This window comes from Canis lupus, chromosome 15 (genome assembly GCF_048164855.1).
Source record: "Canis lupus baileyi chromosome 15, mCanLup2.hap1, whole genome shotgun sequence".
Taxonomy (NCBI): Eukaryota; Metazoa; Chordata; class Mammalia; order Carnivora; family Canidae; genus Canis; species Canis lupus.
In genome coordinates this window covers 31,342,081-31,366,156 of record NC_132852.1, presented here as the reverse complement: position 1 = coordinate 31,366,156, position 24,076 = coordinate 31,342,081, and positions in this window count along the sequence as shown.

Sequence of the window (24,076 nt, the reverse complement as noted above, 5' to 3'; positions counted from 1 at the left end):
ATATTACAAGAACCTTTCAGTTTTATGTGATTGATTCTTTTTGGATTATGTCTTTATTTTGATTTTTTAAATAAAATTGTTGATAAGGTGAAATTCAGGGATCTCTCCAGAGATTATTTTTCAACATGGCCTCCATTTGTTAATTAACAGGATAAGTGTTAATTTAAAAATCATATATAGATTATTAATTCATTAGGATCTAGTGTTTATAAAGTGCAATAAATCACAAGATTGTAATTTGTTGCTGTTAAAGAAAGTCCAAATATTTACCTAACACCTACTATGTGCCAAGTACTTTTCTAGGTGCCTAGGGATATATACTGAACCAAATAAGCCAACGTGACTGTTCTTATGAAGCTTATATATTAATTGGGGTGGGGGGGGCAGGTACCTTATATTACAGGTAGTATATAAGTAAATTAAGTTCTTAGCATATCACGTTGTGATAAACATGTAAAAACAAACAAGAAAGAAAGAGGAGTGTTAGAGTGTAGGGGGATGATCATTTAAATAGGACAGTTAAAAAGCCTCAGCAAGAAGGAAGCAAAGGTCTAAAGGAGAAAAGGGAATAAGGTATACAGATATGTGAGGAAAGAAGATTCCATGCAGAGGAAATAGTAAGGTAGATGGAAGGGTTCAGAAAACAGAAAGGAGGCCTGAGAGAAGGAAGCTAAGGAGAATATTCAAGGAAGAAGTCAGAGAGAGGGCAAAGTGGAGGGTAACTCACAGTGGGCTATGAGGTCATGGGTCATTTTAGTAATTTGGGCTTTTATTCTTATGAAAAGTGAGCCATTGGAGAATCTCAGGTTGTAAAGTGAAATCATCTAAATTACATCTTTAAAAATATTTTTCTGGCCACTATGTTTGACAGTAAGTTTTTGGAAGGTGAAGGAAGAAACCTGAAAGCACAGAGCAGACCACTGTGATAAATAAGGTGCGAAATGATGATAGAAACAGGATCACAGTGGTGGGTGTGTCGGTAAGAGGTCAGATTCTAGATACAGTGTGGAGGCAGCAATCATGGATCTGCTGACAGATTCTATGTGGATGTTAGGAAAAAAGAAAACACTGGTGACTAAGATTTTTGGCCTGCAGACCTGGAATGACTGAGATGCTATTTGCCAAAATGGGAAAGACCACAGGAAATTTAGGTTTGGGGAAAGGGCAAAAGGGTGGGTTTAGGTACATTAAGCTTGAGATATCTAACAGACATTAAGTTAGAGCTACCTACAAGTAATACAATATGCAAGTCTGCAAGAGGAGAGATCCATGGAGATAAAACATTTCAAAGTCATCAGAGTATATAGATGATATCACCCAGTGTGGACAGCAGGAAGCAACCCAAGGTCTAATACAGGTGAGCACCCTTAATTTTAGAAGTTAGGGAAATGAAGAGGAGTAAGCAAAAGAGACTGAACAGTAAGTCAGTGGTAGAAGGAGAAAAGTGGGAAAGAGTTGTCTACCAGAACCTGAATAAAGAGAGGCGGTGGCCCCTCTCAGAGGGGGTGGTGTGGTAGTGAAGCTGGTCAAATCCTGCTGATAGGTCAGGTTGATAGGAGCAGATCAGCTAGGGTATTGGGGTTGAAAGAGACTGGGAAGTATGTCCCAGAGGAGAATTGAAGAGGAAGAGTTGCAGACAGTGAGTTTAGACAAGTCTTGTGAGCAGTTTCACTGTAAGGGAAGCAGAGAAAAGGGGCAGTAACTGAAGGAGGCTGAGTTAAGAGAGTATTGTTGATTTTTAAGAGGAGAGAGAGACAATATGCTTGTGCAATAATAAAAAAAAAAGAAGCACAGAGGAGAGGGAGTAAAAGATGACGTGAGAGGGAGGACAGAATTCCAGGCACTGTGCCAATGTCCTTTAGTTAAAGAGGCGCTATGACATTTGGTGCATACTTGTTTTAAATGTGAATAGCTAGCAAATGAGTCGTCAAGAGAGGCCATAAGGAGATTAGGAAGCAGCAGCAGGTAAGTATCTTTATTGTTAATGCATATCGCCCATTCACAGATAAATGATAGATACTGTAATATATTTTATCTCCTCAAAAAGTTAGTTTTATACCAAAAAATACATTACTATAGGTGATTGCACAAGATCATAGTGCATTATACATCCATAAAAATACCTTTAGATTGTGTTAAAATTAAGTTTATGATTGATTTGAGAACAATATAATTAAAAAGACATAAAGGGATATTGGGTCCATTCAAAGAGAGGGTCAAGAAGCAGACTAATTGGGGCTTCGCAAACTGTTAGATATACCAATGGAGTTAAGGTCTAGGAAAGCCTCAGTGTGTTAGTTTCTATTATTGCATAAGCAATTTAGAGGCTAAAAACAAGACAAATATATTATTTTACAGTTTTTATGGGTCGGGGCGTCTAGATTTGGGTTAGTTGGGTCCTCTGCTCAGGGTCTCAGGCAGATGGAATTCAAAATTTCAGCCATGACTGCAATTGTCTTCTTAGGTCCAGGGTCCCTTCCCAAACACTGGTTGTGGGCAGAATTCATTTCCTTGAAGCAGTATGACCAATATCCCCATTTTCTTTCTTAAAAAAAAAAAAGAAAAGAAAAGAAAAAGATTTACTTACTTTGGAGAGGGGAGAGTGGCAGAGGGGCAGAGGGAGAGAATCCTCAAGCAGACTCCATACTAAATGCTGAGTGCACAGCCTGACATGGAGCTTGATTCCAAAACCCTGAGATCATGACCTGAGCCAAAAATCAAGAGTTAGACACTTAACCAACTGAGTCACCAAGGTGCTCTAATAACCCTGGTTGCTAGGTATCAGCTAGACTGCTCTCAGCGACTAGAGGCCACCATGGTTCCTTGCCACATGACCCTAATAGGTAGTTCAAAGCATGGTGATTTGCTTTCTTCCAGGCCAGTAGGAATACATTTTAGGACACTTCACCTTCTTTTAAAGGATCCTCTGATCAGGTCAGGCCTACCCAGAATAATTTTTTTAATTCAAGTCACCTGATTAGCAGCTAATCCTAGGAGTGCTACCCCATCATATTCACGAATTTCTCATATTCTCAAAGGAAAGGGATTACACAGGGTGTGTATATCAGGAGGTAGAAATTTGGGAGGTCATTTTAGAATCCTGCCTACCGGATAGTAAACATAAACACCCCTCACCATTCTTTATTTTTGGCTTAATATGCCTGGGAAGGGGAATGAAGATAGAATTCTGGGAAGAGTATTACATAATGTACAATTCTCAATGTAGGAAGAGACTCTGTTGAATAAGGATGGCCTACACTCATGCAAAAGAAGATACAGACACTCTTATAAATATCTTCTATTCTGAGACTTTCAGTGACCTCAGCTTCATTATGAATTTCATCAAATGGTGAACAGAGATGCAATCAAGATAATATTTCATTTCAGTATTTGTTGGCTTGGTTTGTGCTTTTACATGGCTTTAGAATTAGAGATTAAGTTCAATTGATATAAGTAATGTACACGGTCTCTGAAGGATGAGTCAGAAGCACTGGTGGGAGGAATGGTATAAGGGCAGGAAGCAGGAAAGTCAGTGATGCCCAGAGAGTGAGTGGGGAATGAGAAAGCTAGCCAAGAGGATATGAAGTCTATCCAGATGGTCATGAGAGGACATCTCAAGCTAGAATAATGGTAGGACAGAAGAAATAAATGCATTTATTTTTTATTGTGGGCTAATAGAACCTCAGATAATTCACACCAATTATCTGGCTGCACAACCACTATTACAAAACAAAAATATCGTGAAGCATCTTAAGGCTGAATATACGTACACCTCAAGGCAGACAAAGTACTTTTCCTACCTAAACTGTAAAACAGCAAGACCTGGAAAGCACAGGATGGCCTGGGAAGGAAAAAAACTGTGCAGACCCTGGCAGTCTTGGTCATAAAAGTGAATTCCTGAATTTTCTGAAATTTTTGCAACCTAGTTGTTAACACACAGTCATTATTAAAAATTAAATTATAAAAGCTTACAATTAAATAACTTAAAGACAAAGGTAATAAATATTTGAAACTTGCTAATTATATTTTACTATTATATACGGTGTTGAGTTTACTTATGTCTATTATATCTGTAGAGTAGAAATACTCTGTAACACTGCATTTCTTCCCAACTCTGTGTTAAATAGTGTCACGTTACTGGTGGCTTGATTTTGTCCATGGAGTATTTACCCCACTGAAATCAGGAAAAACAACAAATCAGGGTTGATTTAGTGCTGAAATTGAAAAAGGTTTCCATTAAATTAATGTAATTTACAGAAGGGTGAGAAATAATTTCATAGTACATCACATATCAGATTTAATGATAATAAATTTATTAGGAAACAGTCAGTAAGTTAGGAAGACGCCCTCTTGTCAAATCATGGTTTAATTATAGTTTGGCTTCAAATACAAAAATTCTGGCATAGATCAACAAAAACATTCTGCAGGAATCAATTCGCTATAGAAACTTACAATAAAGAGTAATGCATATTTGTATTATGATTTATAAACTTTCTATTATATGCCTATAAAACAAAGGTATCTGTCTGATATTCCTGCATGATTGCTGTGGGGAACCAGTAAAGTAAGTAATGGATGTAAATGTTCTTTGAAAATTTTTAGTGGACAGGAAAGCCAAAGTGCTTGCCCTCATGGAGCTTACATCTCTGTGCATATGTTGAAGATTTCTGGAGTGTGTGAGCCAGAGGTGATCCAGAGATCACCTGGCCCAAGCTCTCACTTCATAAATAATGAGAGAAGACGACAAGATTGAACTGCTGAATTTGTGCATAAGTGTGAGCACACAGTATGTGTCAGGTTTAACCAAAAGTACCCCTAGGGGGCCATTGAGCCTGGTGGTGAGGAGAGAGAGGCCCCCACCAGCGTGGGGCCTGATCTCCTCCCAGGTTTGGGCACCAAATGTCAGGTTTAATCCGATCGGTAGTGAAATGGAATAGAGAGGCCAGGCAAAAGTTGGTCGAAACAGGCCTTTAATGGGATGCGCTCTCGTGCAAGGTTCCGTGCCCGCAGGGGAGGGAGACAGTGGGGGAAGTGGAGGACCAGGGAAGTCAGGCGCAGGCGAGGGCAAGCGGGCTTTTTAAGGGAGAAGGGATGGGGGAAGGAGTTGTGGGTCTGTATGGGATGATAGGTATTAGGGCATGTTACTGGAGAGAAATCAGCCTGGGGCAATAACTGCCCATTATATGGGGTCTGGGTGAAGTGCAGTTCGGGTTTCCTGCAGAGGTCCAGTATCCCCCTGATGACTGTCCTCGGGCAGTCTGCTGGTGATGGGAAAGTTCTGAGATGTGGGCAACAAGGTGGAGGGTCCGCCACCATTTTGTTGGTGCCTCCCCATCCCCCTTGATCCAGCCGGCCCAACAGTATATGCAGATCCAACATGGCATTTTCCCACTCGTAACTCAGTAATTTCCAGGGCCAATTCAATAATATAAACTAAATAGGAGAAAATAACACATCCCAACATACTATTCAATACATAGACCAAGAACACCCCAGCACATCATAAGCTGTATGATCTATTTACCTAAGAGCATTTAAGAAATAACCTCACCAACACAGCCCTCCTTGAAAGTTAGAGAGTAAAGTTGCTCTTTCAGGATCCTTGATACTAGAAAGATTTAATATTTAAATTGTAAGAAACAAAGTGCCCATAAGAATTATTTAATTCAAGGTAAATATCTCTTACCAACTCTAATCTGAATATTAAAATCTCTTTTAATATTAGGATTCAACACTCATAGTGCTTCTGCTTGTCTGATTCAAAAGTTTTCTTTGCCTTTGCCTTGTGAAAGTCTTTTATCCTTTACAATTGTGCAGGTTGATGTTTATTTTTAAGTAAACAGTGATTCAGTGCATTTCTAATAGGGCAAGAGTCTACAGTGACCAGCTGATATACATCTTATGGCTCTGCACCTGATATACACAAATTTTGCTGCAATCTTTTTAAACACCTAGACTGGGAGGCTACCCAATCTCAATGAAATATAGACAACATGGACCTATACCTCAGAGATGGTGTTCTTTCCTGGTAAGCGCTGATTGGTATGTGAATGGAATGTGTAACTATGAACTAGGTAGCTCATGAGGCAAAAGAGCCTCCTGTTGCCTTTATGTGACACATTTCTATAGCTCCCACAAAAGAACGAAGGTGGATTCCTGAGTTGCTACTGGGGGGGCAGGGGTGTGGCTCCTTCTGCCCAAAGCAACAATCAATTCAGACTCTTACCCTAGTAGGTGAAACAGTTTCTGTCTATAGTCCTAAATTCTCTTCCATGTCATTTAAATGTAATTTGCATAAGATATCCCCTGCTTTAAAGCAGAATTCCCCCCCCCAACCCCTCCCAAAATGAAAGCAACATCTTGGGTGATTTCCTACTTACTTAATTTCTTTTGCCTGTTTAGAGCCAAGAGTCTAGTCATTGCATTAACATGCTAGCAGTTGATTGCACTTCAGGTTTTCTTCTCCTCTAATGATTTCAGGTAATATAGAGGTAGAAGAAAATATGATTAATGACAGAATCATTTCAACACTTCAGAGTTTATTAATCAAGTGTTTGATACACTGGGGCTCTAACTGGAATGCCAAATTGCAGGTGCTCGTGTGCCATTTCTAAATGAATCTTAACACATGTAAATCTGCTGTACGTGAGGATGTGATTTTGAAACGATGATAGGATGACTCAGGGACAAGGTGACGTCTGCTTGTTGTCAGAGTTTATTCCTAAGTCACATTTCACTCAGTGCTGGGGTGCTGGGAAAGAGCTAGTCCGTGTTCAGTCTCTGGTAAAGCTTATCGCTCAGTCTCTGTTTTCCCCTTTCACTTAAGTCCTGAGGGAATGCTGGCACTAAAACCAAACTCAATGCAAAATAAGCAGTGAAGATGGATCATTGAGGAAAAAAAAAAGTCAAAAGGATATGAATATGATTAAATAGCCTGATAGATCTGGCCTGGCCTGGTTCTTCTCAGTAAGAAAAAGCTATAAAACAGTGACAGTTCCATCATTCACGCCCAAAAGACTTCCCCGGGGGGGAAGGGAGGGTTGTTCCCATAAGACTTTCCCAACTGTCTCCCAATCAAGCTATTTTTAGTTTATTTGATTTTGTACTGATCAGGATAGATAAGCTCAAATCCCTTGTTATTTCACAGCATAGAAAAGCAATTTTGAATTTCTTTTGATTTTCCCAGGTGTGGGCATAAAAATATCACAAAACCCAAATCTTCATGAGTCTTGCCCTTATCAAACCCTAGAGTCACTGTCTGCTTCACTTTTGGGGGGAATCCAGGTTAAAGAATGCTCAAATCTCAAAGCAAAAAAATCAAGTTTTGCTCAAAGACTATCTTAAACCAATATATTTCAGATGTCTGAAGTGATTCGAATTTTTTTTCTTTTTGTCTGCAGGCTAGGGGGGAAGTAACAGATTTCTACCCAAATATTTTTGTCCAAAAAAAGGTAAAACTAAAGCTCTGACCTAAGCCTGGACCTAAAGCTTATAATAAAATTCCTGGTTACTTTACATCCTTTGCAGAAATACATTAATGGCAACAGACTATGATGCTTTAATTGTGAGTAGTTTTAAAATTAAAAATTAGATGTCAAAAAAAAACAAAAAAAAAATAAAAATTAGATGTCACTTCAGTATGCTATACCTGTAGACATATTTGCCTTCTTTGGTGAACTGGTAAGGAAAAACGTGCTCACCTCTATAGTAGACCATGACATGTCTACTGTGATAGAAAGAGATCCTGCAGAGCCATGGAATATGGGTTTATGATTCTCAGGGTTTCAATTCTATACGTAGGTTGAGAGTGTTCAAATAGGTAACCACTCAATAAGGCAGGGAAAACTATCGTTGAAATCGGCCATTTACAATTTGAAAATAACTTGCCTAGCTCTTAGCATTCTTTCTCTGTAGAATTCCAATTTCTTGGGTCAGCTCAGGAGACCATGTTCTTCTCCAACTGTTCATCTGCTCAAGACAAAAAAAAAAAGTCTTTCTTAGGCAAGTACCTGCAAAGAGATCACTCTGTACAAGTCTTGAGAAGAGACCAGGTCCCAAGTATTTGCCATTCAGTGTCTAGCCAACTATCAGACCCAAAGTGGTATTGAACTTTTCCCCTAGGGTTTTCTGAATCTCTCTTGTAAATAGATCCCTGATGAATCTAGAAACCCTTAGAGCAGCAGTATCCAAAATTTTTTATTATAAATTCCTAGTTGCAAAAAGAAAAAAAAAATAAACATTCAGTATATGTGTGTGTGTGTATATATATATACATATATGTGCTTATTCATAAATGATGTGTGCTATTGGATATGTACATTAAAAATAAACTCCAGTTTAAATGTAATAGAATGGGACACCTGGGTGGTTCAGTGGTTGAGCATCTGCCTTTGGCTCAGGACGTGATCCCAGGGTCCTGGGGTGGAGTCTCACATCAGGCTCCCCAACAGGGAACCTACTTCTCCCTCTGCCTATGTTTCCGCCCTTCTGTGTCTCTCACGAATAATGAATAATATCTTTTTTTAAAAATAAATGTAATAGGATGAGGTTGAAAGTACATATAAATAGCAGTTATAGTGTTCCTCTTGTGTTTCCCTCATCACAGGGGATCATCAAGCATGGCACCCTGTGCCCATCTGTGCTGCACCTGGAGACCAGGGCAAGATTCCCTTGACATAGCTTACAATTTTGAGTGCACAGCACTGCTAAAACAAGAGTAAGCCAAGACCACTTCAAGAGAGATTCCTTTCAGTTGATGTCAGGTTTGTGCATTTAACATATTCCTGAATGTACTTTTCTTCCTAAGTGATCTATTTTCCTTATCTTTATTCCTTCCTGCCTAAAGATCTGATATAAACACTGAGCATCCCCTATGTTAGAAAATCAAGTTATTCTTTGCCTCTATATCTCTATATCATGAGGCTTGGGGACTGGGTTTCCTTTTGGTAAACTTACTATAAGTGCCCCTTTAATTCATATGACACTCCTGTAGGAGGTGATAAAAAGAAAGGTGTGCAACATCTGCCTGGGTTTCCCTGCTGAACATCCCGAGCAGCTGTTGCGGCAGGTCTAAAAGAAGTGCTTCTGAAAAAGTGCTGTGAATAGTTATTTCTACATCTCCTTAGAGACTCTGGAGGAGGTGTGCAAGCATCCGTTGTTTTATGGCTGAATTATCCAGTTTGAGAATTAGTCAATCACGTGATTCCTTTTCTCTCCTGCTGCCTCCCTAATGTCATTCACATGTAATCCCTTCATCAACAAGGGGCTACCAGCAGGGAATTAAAATCCAAATCAGCCCATGGGACTGCTTCACATTACCTGGGTATATCTCATCTTAGGCTGCTTCCAACATGGGCACATCTCTGCGCTAAGTTGTAAGCTTAATTTGTCTAATAAAAATATTAAAGTAGAAGTAACCACAAAAATGTGTGATGCACCCTTAGGCTCTGTCACTAAATATATACCTGAAAAATAGCTGCTTCTGTACATAAGAACCAGAAGAAAAAAAAACACTTAAAAAGAAACTAACTTTGTTGAGATTTCAGTGGATGGAAAGATTTACTTCAAACAATTCAAATACCTTAAAATATCGCTTGGTCTAAAATCAGGTCCCTTGGTCACTTCCAAGAGACCTTCGGTCTCTGGTACTTTTATTCAGACTTCTTTCCCTTCTCTCCTCATTGTCCTCTCCCTTTCAGTAGCAAGTCACATATTCATCATTTCCTTCTTAAGAGCAATTTTGTTCTTTGTATCTCTTAGCTCCAAAGCCCAGGTAGTGAAGTATCTGCTAAAGCTCTGAAACTTTGATTGGAAAGAACCCACCAAATTAAAGCTAGAGGTTCCCAGAGCTCTGCTGGTTTATCCTCCATGTTTCCCCATACTCCCACTGCCCGTCTACCCACATACCATGGAGGCTTCTGAGAATACCAGCACAGGGAATATTCAAAAGCCACCAGTGTCAGTTTTGTTTTTTATGTATCAACAAGTGGCAATGTTCTCTTCCTTGCTCCTTGATTGGCCTTACCTGTGGCCAAAGTGCTGACAGTCTCCAGCTTCCTACAGCATACGCTGATATCATCTGAGTCTATTCAGTGAGAATCCATTCATTTTGTTCTACTTCATCTGCAAGTTCCTGCTGGCCATTTTTCCAATTTGAGGGGTGGTACGAGAATTTGTGGGGTAATATGAGAATTTGTGGGTGATTCCATCTAAGCCTCTGGTATTTTGCTGAAAAGTGTTTCAGGACTATACCACTATACGTGTTTAACTGTGTTTAAGCTTAAGTATCTAAACTGTGGACTTTGCCAAATGGATTCATATAGCTTAATCATATAATATACATAATATATTATCATAATAATTATAAATCATATAATATATGTTATATAATATTACTATATATATTTATATAGTAATCCTGTAAGGTAGGGATTATTTTTTCTCATTTTGTTGATAAAGAATCAGATGATCAGGAAACTCAAACTTCCTAACACATCATGGAATTAATTTATGCCAGAGCTTGAGTCAAGATTTCCTTTTTATCTATTAACACTGTATGATTCTACAAAGCTATAGGCAATCACTAACTCCTCTTCTTCCTTGAGCCACCTCACTCTAATTTCAACTGCAATCCCACCTTCTTAAAGAAAGAACAAATTCTCAAGCCAGGTAGAAGCTGAACCCTGGAATAAACAACCAAAAGGTGCATAAACCGTAAACCCACCCTCTTGGGTAGATTGAAAAAACACGGGAAATGGGAAAGGCTCAAAACAATGGGGATTCACTCTGCCCTGAGCTCAATTCCTCAAGCCATCTTCCTGTTTCAAACTCAGAAACTAGATTTTGGAAAGTCAATTACAGTGCCCACTACAGAACTGTGTGTTCATGTGGAGAAACAAGAGCCTGAGTGGGGCACTGCAGGCAAAAGCCCACTGTCCATACATGAGCTTGAAAAAGAGGCCATCTCCTGATATACTTCCACAGTCTTAGGCCAACCCCACAGAGGAGGCCTGTATATTTAGGGGTGTCCGGTCAGGCACTGAGGCTTGGTAGCAACCACATGGGCATCTTTTTTCAAAGGGGGTCTCAGAGGACAGTCAGGGCAGTCAGGTAGGGTACAGAAGGGATTGGCAGAAAGGGAAAGGATACATGTCTTAGAACTCAGAAAATTTTCAGATTCTTCTTTCTTTGAGCCAGCCTGAGGAATGTGAACAGATTGAAGCACAAATCAATGCTGTGCTGTTTATTCACAGCCCAACTAAGTTGAGATGTCAGTAGTGGGGAAGTAGGTGAGTCTGAATTCACTTCTGCTCTTTTTGACATCCTTAATCTTCCAGAGATCACTACAAACCACATAAGATTACATTTGTAAAAACATGAGTGAGTTCATGCTAGGAAAACCACCTTTTGGAAGAGAATGGATCATATTAGCTTTTGCTGGAAATTTCCTCACACTTTCCAGAATTAATAAAATCACTTAAAAAATTATTTGCATCATTCTAAGATTCTGAAGCCTCAAATACTAGTTATTCCAAGGGACTCATTCTTTATCTGGTCTCTCAATGATCTAGATAAGCAGCCAGCTTCATGACCTAATCTCAAACATTTAAAAGGATGGGGTATAGAGCTATGTGTATTGACAACTCAACAATATTTTAAAGAAGCTTCTTTTATAATAAGGAAAAAGGTAATGCAATATTTAAGTGAAATGTTAATCTCTCCCAAAAGGAGGCATGGTTAAAAAAAAAATGAAAGTAGATTTAAGATGCTTCAGCTCAATGGTTTTCAAACTGTTTTTTATGGCCGGGCTTTCTTCAAAATTGCCTTTGGGACTTCCTCAGATGTGAAGGAAGAGGTTAAGAAGTCAGGAATTATAATCCAATTTCAAAATAAGCAAGCTAAAAAAATAAAAATAAAAAAAATAAGCAAGCTCCATTTCTACTTGTCTATAGACTTGGGTCCTTTGAAAAATTTCAATTGGTAAAAAGAGTTCCAAAGCTTAAAAACATTTGAAAGCACTAATGCAGCTAAATTCCTCCATGATAGGTACACAAAGAACTCAAGGGAAGCTTCTTCAATTTTTTTGTCATCTTCACCTTCTAATGCCAAAACCTTTAATGGCTCTGCATTACCTAACGAATTAGATTCAAGTTCCTAATTAAAGCATTCAAAGTTCTGCATTACCTTTTCAACATTATCTACCAAATTTTCTTATCCTTCTGCTCCAGCCAACCAGACTTCTTGCTACACACCATCTACTAACCCATTTTCATCTTCCTGTCTTGACTCATGCTGTTTCCTCAGCTTGTAATGGACTTCCAAGCAGCTGTCAGCTACTTGTCTGCACCCTATTATACCTTTATTTCTCTGGTCTATAGGTCACTTCTGCATCATGCATGTCTGCGTCCTCCAGCAAACTACATCCATCCTCCCACTGAACCTCCCAATAACCTGTCTGGTTTCAATGGCATATTCTGTTTCATTAATCTTTTCTTTTACTGGTCTTATTTTTTTTTCATTCATTCATTTATTTTCAATTCATGTCACTCATTTCAAAATTAGTCTCTGCTTCACCGTAGGTCTTCCAGAGTCTTGCACACAATTGTGTGCAAGTCAGGTGTTCAGTCAGTTTAGGTTGCTGTTAAGACATGCTTCTGACCTGAGTTGGACTGAATTTGGTTTTTCTTTCGCTTTAAATTTTCGTTGAGAAAATTTAATGTTTCCAAATTATGCAGCCATTTATCAGTCTTCTTGGTAGGATAAATGCTCTCTTTCTCCTGTCTTTGGAATTGCAGTTCTACTCATATAAGATCTAGAAATAATCATTATCTATAAGTATGTGCTCATCTCCTACTATTCTCAGCTACTTTCACTGTTCTGGACACACCAGCCTCATTGTTATTCTGTGAACAGAAACACACAACATTTATTTTTGCCTCAGGGCCTTTGCAATTTTCCTGTGTGTGTGTGTGTGTGTGTGTCTGTGTGTGTGTGTGTTTTCCCTTAGTTCAGTCAAATCACTGTTCTTGTAACACAGCCTCAAAGAGGCTTTTTCTAAGGTCTTATCTTAACGGACACCCTGTTATTCTCCAGCCCCATTATCCTGACTTATTTTACTTAATCTTACAGATATTACACTTTTAAATTGTTCTGTTAGTTGGCCTAGCTAGAACTTAAGTTCCATGAAGGCAAAGACTAAGTCTTATTCACTGATCTAACTGCAGCACTACAATAGCTTCTGGCATAAAAGAAGAGTTCCATAAATATTAAGTAAATGGAGAACTGAAAAATTAACATATGCAGAACACCATAGGAGCAGAATGATTTCTCAGAATACTAGAATGGAAGATGGAAGATCTGGAGTTCCCATCTTTGTTCTGTCCTTAACTAAAAAAGTGGACAGAGTTAACATTCCAATTTCAGTGTTTTTTGGTTCTTTATTTTTTAAACAAGGAAAATTAGACAAAAAGACATTTTAAAAATCTAACTTTTTAATATTTTTTTAAATTAATTATTGTCTTTTCATTTAGACTCATGGTACCTCCTTATACAGTGAGACTTGTAGGCTGCTGGCATATCCTGGGATAAGTCAGCTTTTAGAAGGAATTGTGACATAGACAAGAAGTGACCAGAATTCACCCTGGAGCTGTTGATGTGTGTGGAGCAGCTTAATGAAATGACAGCTCTTGTTTTGTAAAGAAGCTAATGGACTTGACAAGAATCACAGTTTCCATTCAAGGACACTAGCAGTCCAAATAATGAGTCTTTAACTCACTCACCAGGACTGTCATATCCTCAAAATGCATTTGTTAGGGGCTGTATTGGGCCAAATACTTAACAAATTCAATCATCTTCTCACTAAGTGCATTAGTAGAGCTCAGCTATGATCTTGTTGGATTGTATTAGTTGTGCTTAAGCAAGTACAAATAGGGCAGTTATTCTAAGAAAGTAGGAAAGAATGGGAAACTAGATCTAATTGGTTGCTTTTCTGAACTGATATGGGACAACAAACCTGACTGGGATGCAAAGGCAATTACAAAATCCATTTAAGTGTAACAAATGAAGGTCTAGAAGACTAAATTACTAATTAAGGGCAGGAACATTAAAATTAAAAAGGTGACCATTTAGCCTTAGTTCAATGATGCATGTCTCTTGCCAAGTAAATTGGCAATAGAATTCTGGAAGGAAGACCTTGCTAGAACTCTGGAGTACTAACAGGAGGCTAGAGCTGGAGACATGGAACCAAAGAGTCCAACTTTCAATGGCTTCTTGACTTTCTGGTGATTCTCAGAATTTCTTACTCTGCAAGTGATGACAGGCCCATAAGTCAAGGACACAAAAAACAGCAGACATCAAGCAAAGTAGAATTAAGTAAAAACTGGGATCAAGACTCCGAGCCAAAGCTCTGTATTTCTAGGTTCCCTGAGTACAGAGCTTCAAGAAATAATTTCTAAATATGGCATCTCTATTCTCCTTCTCTCCTTTCTGTGAGCATCTATTGTTACTCAGTACATATATATTTTAAAGATTTATTTATTTATATTAGGGGGAAGGGAGAGGGAGAGAATCCTCAAGCAAACTTCCTAAGCCCCATGTGGGGCTCCATGTCAGGACCCTGAGATCATGACTGGAGCCAAAACCAAGAGTGGTACTTAACTGACTGAGCCACCCAGGGACCCCTACTTAGCAAATATTGTTCCTCTCTTCTGTATTTCATCTTCTTGGCACTCAGAGAGATCACACTTTCTCTAAAGGGCTCTAAGTGTGGTATTCTATAGCAGCTTACTACTCTCCCAAATAATACTCTTCTTTCATCCATTTCCTACTCTAACCTCACCACAATTACTTGCCCACTCTATCCCATTTGTTCAAAAGGCAGCTTCCTGACAGATATTAATATGCAAATATTAGTCCTACTAATTTGTGAGAGGTTAATATGTTATCTTTCAGAAAAACACAGTCTTAATACAAACAGCTTCAAAAATATATTGAATTTTATAACAAAAGAATTTGAAGACCATTTATTCTAGAACCTTCCTTTTTTTAAAACCCACAATGAGCCTGAAGTCCAAGCATCTGACTATTCTGACTATTGTGACACAGTGAACTTTCCAGTACCCCAAACTGACACCTTATCAAGATATAATATTAGAATGTTAGACTTTTAGACTCTCTGGCAGGATTGAGAGAAGGACAAGCATTTTTATATCCCTTAGATCACCCCCAAAGCCTCTATTCACCTGTGGGTAAGAATTGCAGCAGACAGAAGCATATGATATTGGGAACATTTTATTTTTAAGATTTTATTTATTTGAGAGAGAAAGAAGAGAGAGTGAGCACAAGCCGGGGAGAGGCAAAGGGAAAGGGAGAAGCAGACTCATGACTGAGTAGATAGTCCAATGCAGGGCTCCATCACAGGACCCCAGGATCATGACCTGAGCCAAAAGTGGACACTTAACTGACTGAGCCACCCAGGCACCCCAAGAGAACATTTATACATTAGTACAAGTGTAGTCTTTTTAGGGACTTAAAATGCCTCAAGTCATACCAGGTATCTAGTAGGAATACAGCCTGCTAAAAAGAAGCATAGCTTTAGGGACCAGCTAGCCTTGAGTTTACATGCCGGGCTCATCATTTTCTTGAATAGCTGTTTATGCTCTTTTCGCTTCAGTATCTTTACCAATAGATATAATGCCTACACTTCACTGGTATCATGAGAATTAAAAATATTTTTTGTGCTTATGTACACTTACTTACACACATATATAACAGATTTTGGCATGTGGTAGTTAATGAAAAGTAATTATTTTTATTTTATTAAAGTACAAGGAGAAAGCTTCTTAGTTATTGTGAAGGGAGAATTGCCTGAATAGCCACCAAACTACAAAAGCCAACATTTTCCTAGTCACACACATCTACTTTGGCAACATTATCAAATTTGGACCTGACAGGAAAGATAATACTTTGAATGGCACTTGTCCCAAATCAGGTGCCCTTTCCAGGCACCACCCCCCACCCTAACACACACTGAAAGTTTTTTCAAGTACTGGGATTATGAAGACTGGAGAGAAACACCGATATGCCCCCTGCCCTCCTCAACCACTTGCAAGGGTGTTCTCACTGCAGTGGGGAATGATTCTCCCAGAAGCTGTCCCCCACCCATCCTCTCCCAGCTGCACAGCAAGTGGATCAGTTTCTGCCAGTTAGCATCTGGAAGATCCTCGGGACATAGTCCCTCAGTAGGATATGCTGCTCCTTTCAGGAGTACCAGACCACAGGTTGATCTAAGATAGACCATGCTTTCCTTCACTATTTCTGTAATTTTATTTCCCACAACAGTCTTGCAAAGCTATGTGGGTATTAAAGATTTTACTAAAGGATTGGAGTGATTTAGAGGAACTATAATGGTAAGAGAAAAATTCAAACTGTGTGCCAACTATGGTTTTTCCCATCATTCTGGGGAAGTCCCGAGAAGCTGATAATTTGCTAGGATGTTTTCCTGAGTACATTCATCTTCCTAACCTTGCTCCCCTGCTCTAAGGATTCTGCTCAGAGAGCATTTCCTTCTAACCTGCATCATGCAAATTGATGTTCATCTTTTGGGATGTCTATCCTCTATCCTGAGGGCAGCAATAGATTCCACAGGTTTGAGTTATTAAGTCAAGGTAATAAAGAAGGTGAGGGTCAAGCTTCACATTTTGTCATAGCTGATCAATATCACCTCAAATCTCAAGAATAACTCAAAGAAGGCATTTCCTCCTTCAGTGGCACAGCATACTCTACACCTGACATGGAAACATTGAGGCCAATTCTCCTTTGAGATCCCTGTTCTGTGTGAGTTATGGGCACAACTATTCAATGCAAATGCATGCCAACACAAACACATAGAATTTCTCAAAATAGTAATTATCAATGACAGTGAAGCTTAAACCCATCAAAGGCAAAATAATATATATCTTTCTGTTTTGTATATTTCAAGGTGCTTCTCTATACAACGGTGTAAATATTTTACAAACCTTTGCACAAATAATTATCTCTTGCTTTCAAATTTTGCCCTTTCAGGTCTTTGCACCTGACTTCTCCTAATGGCCACTTCTGTGGGTACCAAAGACCTGGTCAAAGATTTGAAATTCTTTGGTAGCGTTATGTTCCTATATTATTAGTTCTTTGCCTGAACATTCAATCTCATCAATTTCTATTTGGTATGGGATGGGAAAGATTAATTTTGTTTACAAATGGAGGAGTATTTTAACAAGTAAGTTTCCTTCTAGAAATCTAGTTAAATGGCTTTTTCTCTCTGGGCTGACATGTTACAGGCTCTTCACTAGAAATCTGCCTTTTCTAGATCTAGTTTAAACTCAACTTGATGTCTAAACTAAAATCCCTTTTCTTTTAAATGTTATTGATGTGCACACTGGAATAAGCTTGAGCAAAAAATAAAACAAATAGTCTGTTGCATAATGGACCCAGCTGTTAGTAAAAGACTGAAAGAAATAAAAGGATTTCCTGGCTTCTTTAAAAATGGGTCCTACCATATCTAGCCTGGTACTCAAATTCCTCCCAAATCTCCTTTGAGTGCTTTTTAATCCCTACTAACATGGAGCAGCAAATCAAGGAATTGTGTATCTTTTTCCATCTATGTATTCATCTGGCAAGGAGCACTAAATATCCTAGGTACTATTAGAGTTGGAGCTATTAGAGGAGGACATGCATCTGAGCAGACAGTAGAGAGGGTGGGGAAAAACATTTAACCTAATGTGTATTCTTAGACTTGAAGTACTGATGTCTGCAGTTAACAAGACGTATGCTTGTATTGAGCAAGGAGGAGAAAGCTTTCCAATTCAGTTAGATGTCTATTTCCACAACATATATAATTGAATTACATATCTGATTTAATCAGAAAAGGGGAAAATCTTTGAATATAGAGCACCCTGTACTGAATACCTTAAATGTGAGCTCGCTTGCTACCTTCACTGCCAGCTTTAATATGGCAATTAGTGCTGGCAAAATTCTATTTGCTTATAGACCTAATTAGAGATCAAGAGAGTGGCTCACTTTTGATAATTGCATGGCTGTGGCCCATCTATCAGCCATTGTTAAATTGTTGTTATATTAATGTAAAGCTTATAATCACTGCTGTTCCAAATTGAATAAAATGTTCTTGCCAATTCTCCAATGCAATTAATTTACATAAAAGCCTCTGGAACCAAAATTAAAATGATATACATCTTTGCAAAGGCTTCAGTTAAAACAAAGCTAAGTAATAAGGAACTCATACATCTTTTTCCCCTGCATTTTTATGTTTACCGGAGTTAATGGCCAAACAATCATTAAAATGTGCCTAAAACTAATTAAAATTGTTATGCTCATACCTCATTTACTATGTACTCTAATTTATTATTCAAAGCATTAATATTTTAAACTCCCTGTTCCGGAGTCCAGGGAGATTCCAGGCAGTGGAACAGGAGGTCAGCAGTTCCCCTTCCTTCCAAGAATCTGCATATAAATCACATTAATCTCACTGAGGCATTTGATATTGGCTCAGAAGAAATGATGATATAGGTAGGCTTGTCTGGTTTGTTCCTTTTGCTTAAACTTAATAGATAAAATAAAATGCAGTCACACATCATCTGAGCATCTGTACAAGACTGTAAGCAAGGAACATCGCTTGATAGATGCCACATTTATATCAACTCCAAATAGGAGAAAAACAAACCAAAAAAATGTTATATGCTATGCACCAGGCACCTCCCCACTAAGACTAGTAGAGGCAGGTTTATGATGTAGTGTTAGGAATCTGCAGAGTTCTGTCATAAATATTCAGTTGATGTGATCATTTATAGGAGAGCCAGGTAAGAGAATTTAGGCTGTGGGTCTGACATTAAAAATCATATTAATAATGTAATATGCTCTCTGCTAATTTTAGGTCATTAGTCTAGTTATGTTGTTCCTCAAATTACTAATATCTACCATTTATTTAGAGACTACTCGGAGGCAGTGTTTCTAACATAATTTATCCAATTTAATATACACAACAATACTATTATTGCTGCCATCTTAATGTATAATGAGGAACCAAAGGTCAGAAATGTTAAGTAGCCTGCCCAAGGTCACAGCTGTTGATGACAGAGCAGTATATTGAGCTCATATGGATTTGTTTCCAAAATCCACAATCTTTCTATCAGATCCTGTTGATCCTTCTCAATAATGTTGATTTTTCTGGATCTGATTGGTAAACCATTCCTTCCTCACGCATCTTCTACACAAATCTTCATAGTCTTTATTGTTTAGTCCTTCTTTATTATCTCTGCCACCAGGTCTCCATAATCCAGATCTAAAAATGGCACTTTGAATAGATCAAACGAGTGGTTATCTTCTGCTATGGAAAGAGCTGCTAGGAACCTAAGCCTGTTCAAGGCAAAATACTGGTAAATCCCTGACTTACCTTGAATCAAGTTTCACTGCTCTGTAGTCTGAGGAATATTTCAGACTAACTGAAAATAAAAGAAAACACTAGTTATTTTTAGCAAGATGGAGTATAAAATGTGCATTTTTCTTGAAACCCATTTGTGATTTTTTTATCTCTTGACTTTTGTACTCAGTAGCACTGTGAATATGAACAAATCAATCCCTCTTAGGGCCTATTTTCTTCCTCTGTGAAAATAGATGCTGTATAAGAAGTTCGAAAAACATCCCTGAAGCTCTATTATCTATAATTTTATTTAGATGAACTTGAACTTAGACAATGACCATCACTTATGGCTCACAGAGTTGCAAAAGGAGTCATAACTGTGCTCCAGAGTGTGGTTCATAAGGAAACTGCAAACTGAAAATTCATGTGCTAATGGGTAGTCGTGCATTTTGTTTAAAAATAATTATTTAAAAGCAGAATGATTTTTGCCAAAGAATGATTTTTGTATCCATGTGTATATGCACACATGTGCACATATGTACAAGTGAGTACAGTTCAGTAAAAACAGGTGTGGGGGGTAAGGCTGTGGATATAGAAAGATTCTAAGAATTCCTAGTGCCTGACTTCCTTTATCTCTACAACAAGAAATTGAAACCTAAGGTCTCTTAATACCTTTGATGGCAAATTATTCCAATGAGAGAATGGGGGGAGGGGAGGAAATCTAAAAAAAATAGAAATATGCAAAGCTCCTCAGAGAGCTCTCTGTATGTTTAGGTTACAAAGGAATGAAAGAACCAAAGAATGATGAAAAAGAAATCAAGAAGAAATAGAGACAAGTGGTATGATACTATAGCAAGAGAGCCATTTAAACCTAAGGTGAGTCAAGATTCAAGACATTACTGACCTTACAGATGGTGCTCAGGATGAGAATAAAAATGGGTGACGGGCACTGGGTGTTATTCTGTATGTTAGTAAATTGAACACCAATAAAAAAAAAGATAATAATAAAAAAAAAATGTAAAAAAAAAAAAATAAATAAAAATTAAAAAAAAATAAAAAATAAAATAAATAAATAAATAAATAAATAAATCCTGCAAATGAAGAAAGAAATGTGTGTATTCATGTTGGATGTCATAATGTTACATATATAATATTATAATAAAGATAATCATAAATATATATTAAAAAAAAAAAATGGAGAGCTCACTGCTGGTGGGGGATTGACACTGTGGAGGAATGTTATAGCTGTTCAGAAGGAGAGAGATTACTCCTGATTTTGGCAAATCTGTGACAAGGATCAGAATAAAGCCAAGAACTCTTTGGTTGTGGGATGCCTGGGTGGCTCGGTGGTTGAGCTTCTGCCTTTGGCTCAGGGCATGATCCCGGGGTCCTGGGATCGAGTCCCACTTCAGGCTCCCTCTGGGGAGCCTGCTTCTCCCTCTGCCTGTGTCTCTGCCTCTCTCTCTCTCTATGTTTCTCATGAATAAATAAATAAAATCTTTAAAAAAAAGAACTCTTTGGTTGTAAAGGCATTGAGAAGTAGCAATGGACAATTCAAACTTTTTGAAGAGATGCAAAGTGTTTATGAGATTTTGCCTTGCAGAGATATAGGGACAGATGAAAGATGTTCCTGGCAAAGGAACAGAAGGAAAGAAAGAGGCCATAACATAGAGCTGATAACAAAATATCTAGGTTTTTTAGGAGCAAAGGCTGAAACGTAGTGGAAGGTACATTTATTCATTCAATAATTATTGAACACCTACTATGTGTTCCAGGTGCCTAGGGTACAATAACAGACAAAACAGACAAAAATTCTTCTCATTCTATGAAGTAACAGATACCATGCAAGATTGTGGACAAGATAAAAATGCATATAAAATAGAAAAAAAAAGAAGTAAAAAATCAGAAACCTGAAATATTGAGGAGAGAATTTAATGCGAGGCCTCACTGAGAAGGTGAATTTTGAATCAAAATCTGAACAAGTTACATGAATGTGTGTGGGTGGAAAAAAACATCCTCATCATACAAAAAGCCACCTGTGCCAAGATCCTAAAATGGGAACAAACCAGGAAAAAGAAAGTAATATAATTGGACAGTGAGTGAAGGGGAATTTAGTTGATGAGGGCCCCCAGTTCCTATAGGGCCTAAAGAAGACAGTAAGTACATGGATACTTACTCTGAGACAATTAAGAAGTCATTGGAGGGTTAAATAAGTACATGGATACTTACTCTGAGACAATTAAGAAGTCATTGGAGGGTTTTAACCAGAAGTAGAGCTTCAGTCAATCTGTATTTTTAAATGATAAATCTATCTACTGTGTTGAAAGAAGACAGCAGGAGGCAAGGACAGAAACAGGGAGATCAGTTAGAAGGATAGACCCATAACCTAACAGAGAAGACGGTAAATGGATCAAGGTGGGGAAGAGGGGTATGTGTGTAAGTGGTTAGATTCTGGATGTATGTTGAAGGTAAGATGTGCAAAAGGAGATGTCAAATAAAACTTCTGGGTTTTTAGCCTCAGCAACTAAAAGAAAGACAAATGACTGACATGAAAAGACAGAGAGGAGTTACTTTTGGTTTCATGTTGCTAGGCTTTTCGATGGAACAATGTCAGGAACTCGATTTTGGATGTGTTAATTTTGATATAGATATCAGACATCAGGTAGAGTACTTACTTGGGCAGATAGATATATCAGACTGAAGTTTAGGGGAGAAGTCTAGAGTTGAGATATAGATACAATATAAATATAATGTAAAACCATGAAAGATGATCTGACCAGTAAGTGTAGGTGAAAAAGAAAAGTGTGACAGACTCAGCCCTGGAGCTCTGCAACATTTTGGAGCTGGAGATGTAATGGAATACTGGTGAAAATAATCTAAGAAAGATAGATGAGAACAGTGGGAGAAGAATCAGGAGAGTGTAGAAGCCAAGAGAAGAAAGTGTTCCAAGAAGGAGAAAGTGATCAACTATGTCAAATACTTTTGACAGGTCAAGTTAAATTAATATTAAAAATACCATGGTATCTAACAACACAGAAGCTATGAACTTGAGGAAGGCAAGTTTGGGGACACAGGGCAATATCTGGTTGGAGTGTGTTCAACTAAGTGTGTCAAGAGAAAAGTGGAGATGATGAATATAGACCTTTTGAAGAAGGGTCTAGAAGGAAAAGTAATGAGGCAGGTGATAGAGGAGAAAGAGAGATCCAGGCAGGATTTTCCTTTCTTTTACATTTTTTTAAGATGCAAAAATATAAACATGTTCGTGTGGTGATGAAAATCAGACAGTCAAGTTAAGATTGGAAAGAGAAGGAAAAACCAAGTTGAGAAGATGTTAAATATGAGGGTGATAAATCTGAGTTTTGTCTCAGAGGCAGGTGTAACATGTTCGAAACAGACACAAATTAATATTGTTAAAAATGCAGGCTAGTTGGAATCATGGCCTAAATTAAATTATTTAAATCACCTTCCCTCTGCATTCCTAATGTTATAAAAACAGACTCTGGCATACATAACAAATACTACACGTTGAGAATGTTTGTTTCCAAAGTCCATGGTCTTTCTATTAGACTCTGTCGATCCTTCTCAGTAGTGTTGATTCTTCTGGAGTTGATAGGGAAACCATTCCTTCCTCCCATATCTTCTATGCAATCCATCTTCACAGTCCCTGTTGTTTAGTCCTTCCTCATTATCTCTTTGTTGCCATGTCTCTATCTATAATTCAGATCTAAAAATGGCACTTGGAATAGATCAAACATGTGTAGATATCTTCTGCTATGAAAATAGCTTCTCGAGTAATTAAGAGAGTAATGGAAGTATTCATTAAAATAGAGAAGCTGGGAAAAAGGAGGTGTGGGCCTGGCTAACTGGTTGAATTGGGCAAGTGTAGCTATGCTCAAAAACATCTGCGTGGAACATTCTAAAAAGCAGTGAAGAAGAATCACTGTGTTGAAGAGGATTAGCTTTAAAAAGGTGGGGGGCCTGGGTGGCTCAATGATTGAGCATCTGCCTTCAACTCAGGGTGTGATCCCAGTATCCTGGGATTGAGTTCTGCATTGGGCTCCCTGCAGGGAGCCTGCTTCTCCCTCTGCCTATGTCTCTGCCTCTCTCTCCATGTCTCTCATGAATAAATGAATAAAATCTTCAAAAAACAAAAAATCATTGGGCTGTTGTGAATGTTAAAACATCATAAGAGGTTAGTAAACTACATTAAAATACAAGTATAGCCAACATTTTTGGGATCATTTCCCTTTAATCTGATTTTGAAGGCAATGAATGATGAGCATGAGCAAACAGTTATGCAAGAATCCTTTAATATTTGCCCAACAAGCTACAATATCATTTAAGAAGGAAAAAGCACTATGCACTAATTGAAAACATAGAAGAATATCCTCCCTGACATTTTGGTTCCAATAGATACAGCTAGTTTTATGGTGTCTGACATATGAAAAAGTCCTTGTCAGAAATGAGAGCATAATCAAAAATACATGAAACTTTGAGAATTGACAATACCTGAAAAACCTTGAGAATTCTCAAGTAGATGTAAATAATCATAACCAATCACTGCCCAAGGATATTACTCTTGTCTTCACCTCAGCCCTAGTGTCCACACCAGACCTGTAGTTCTCCTCTAACATGAAACCTCTTTTATGGGGATTTTGGTGTCAA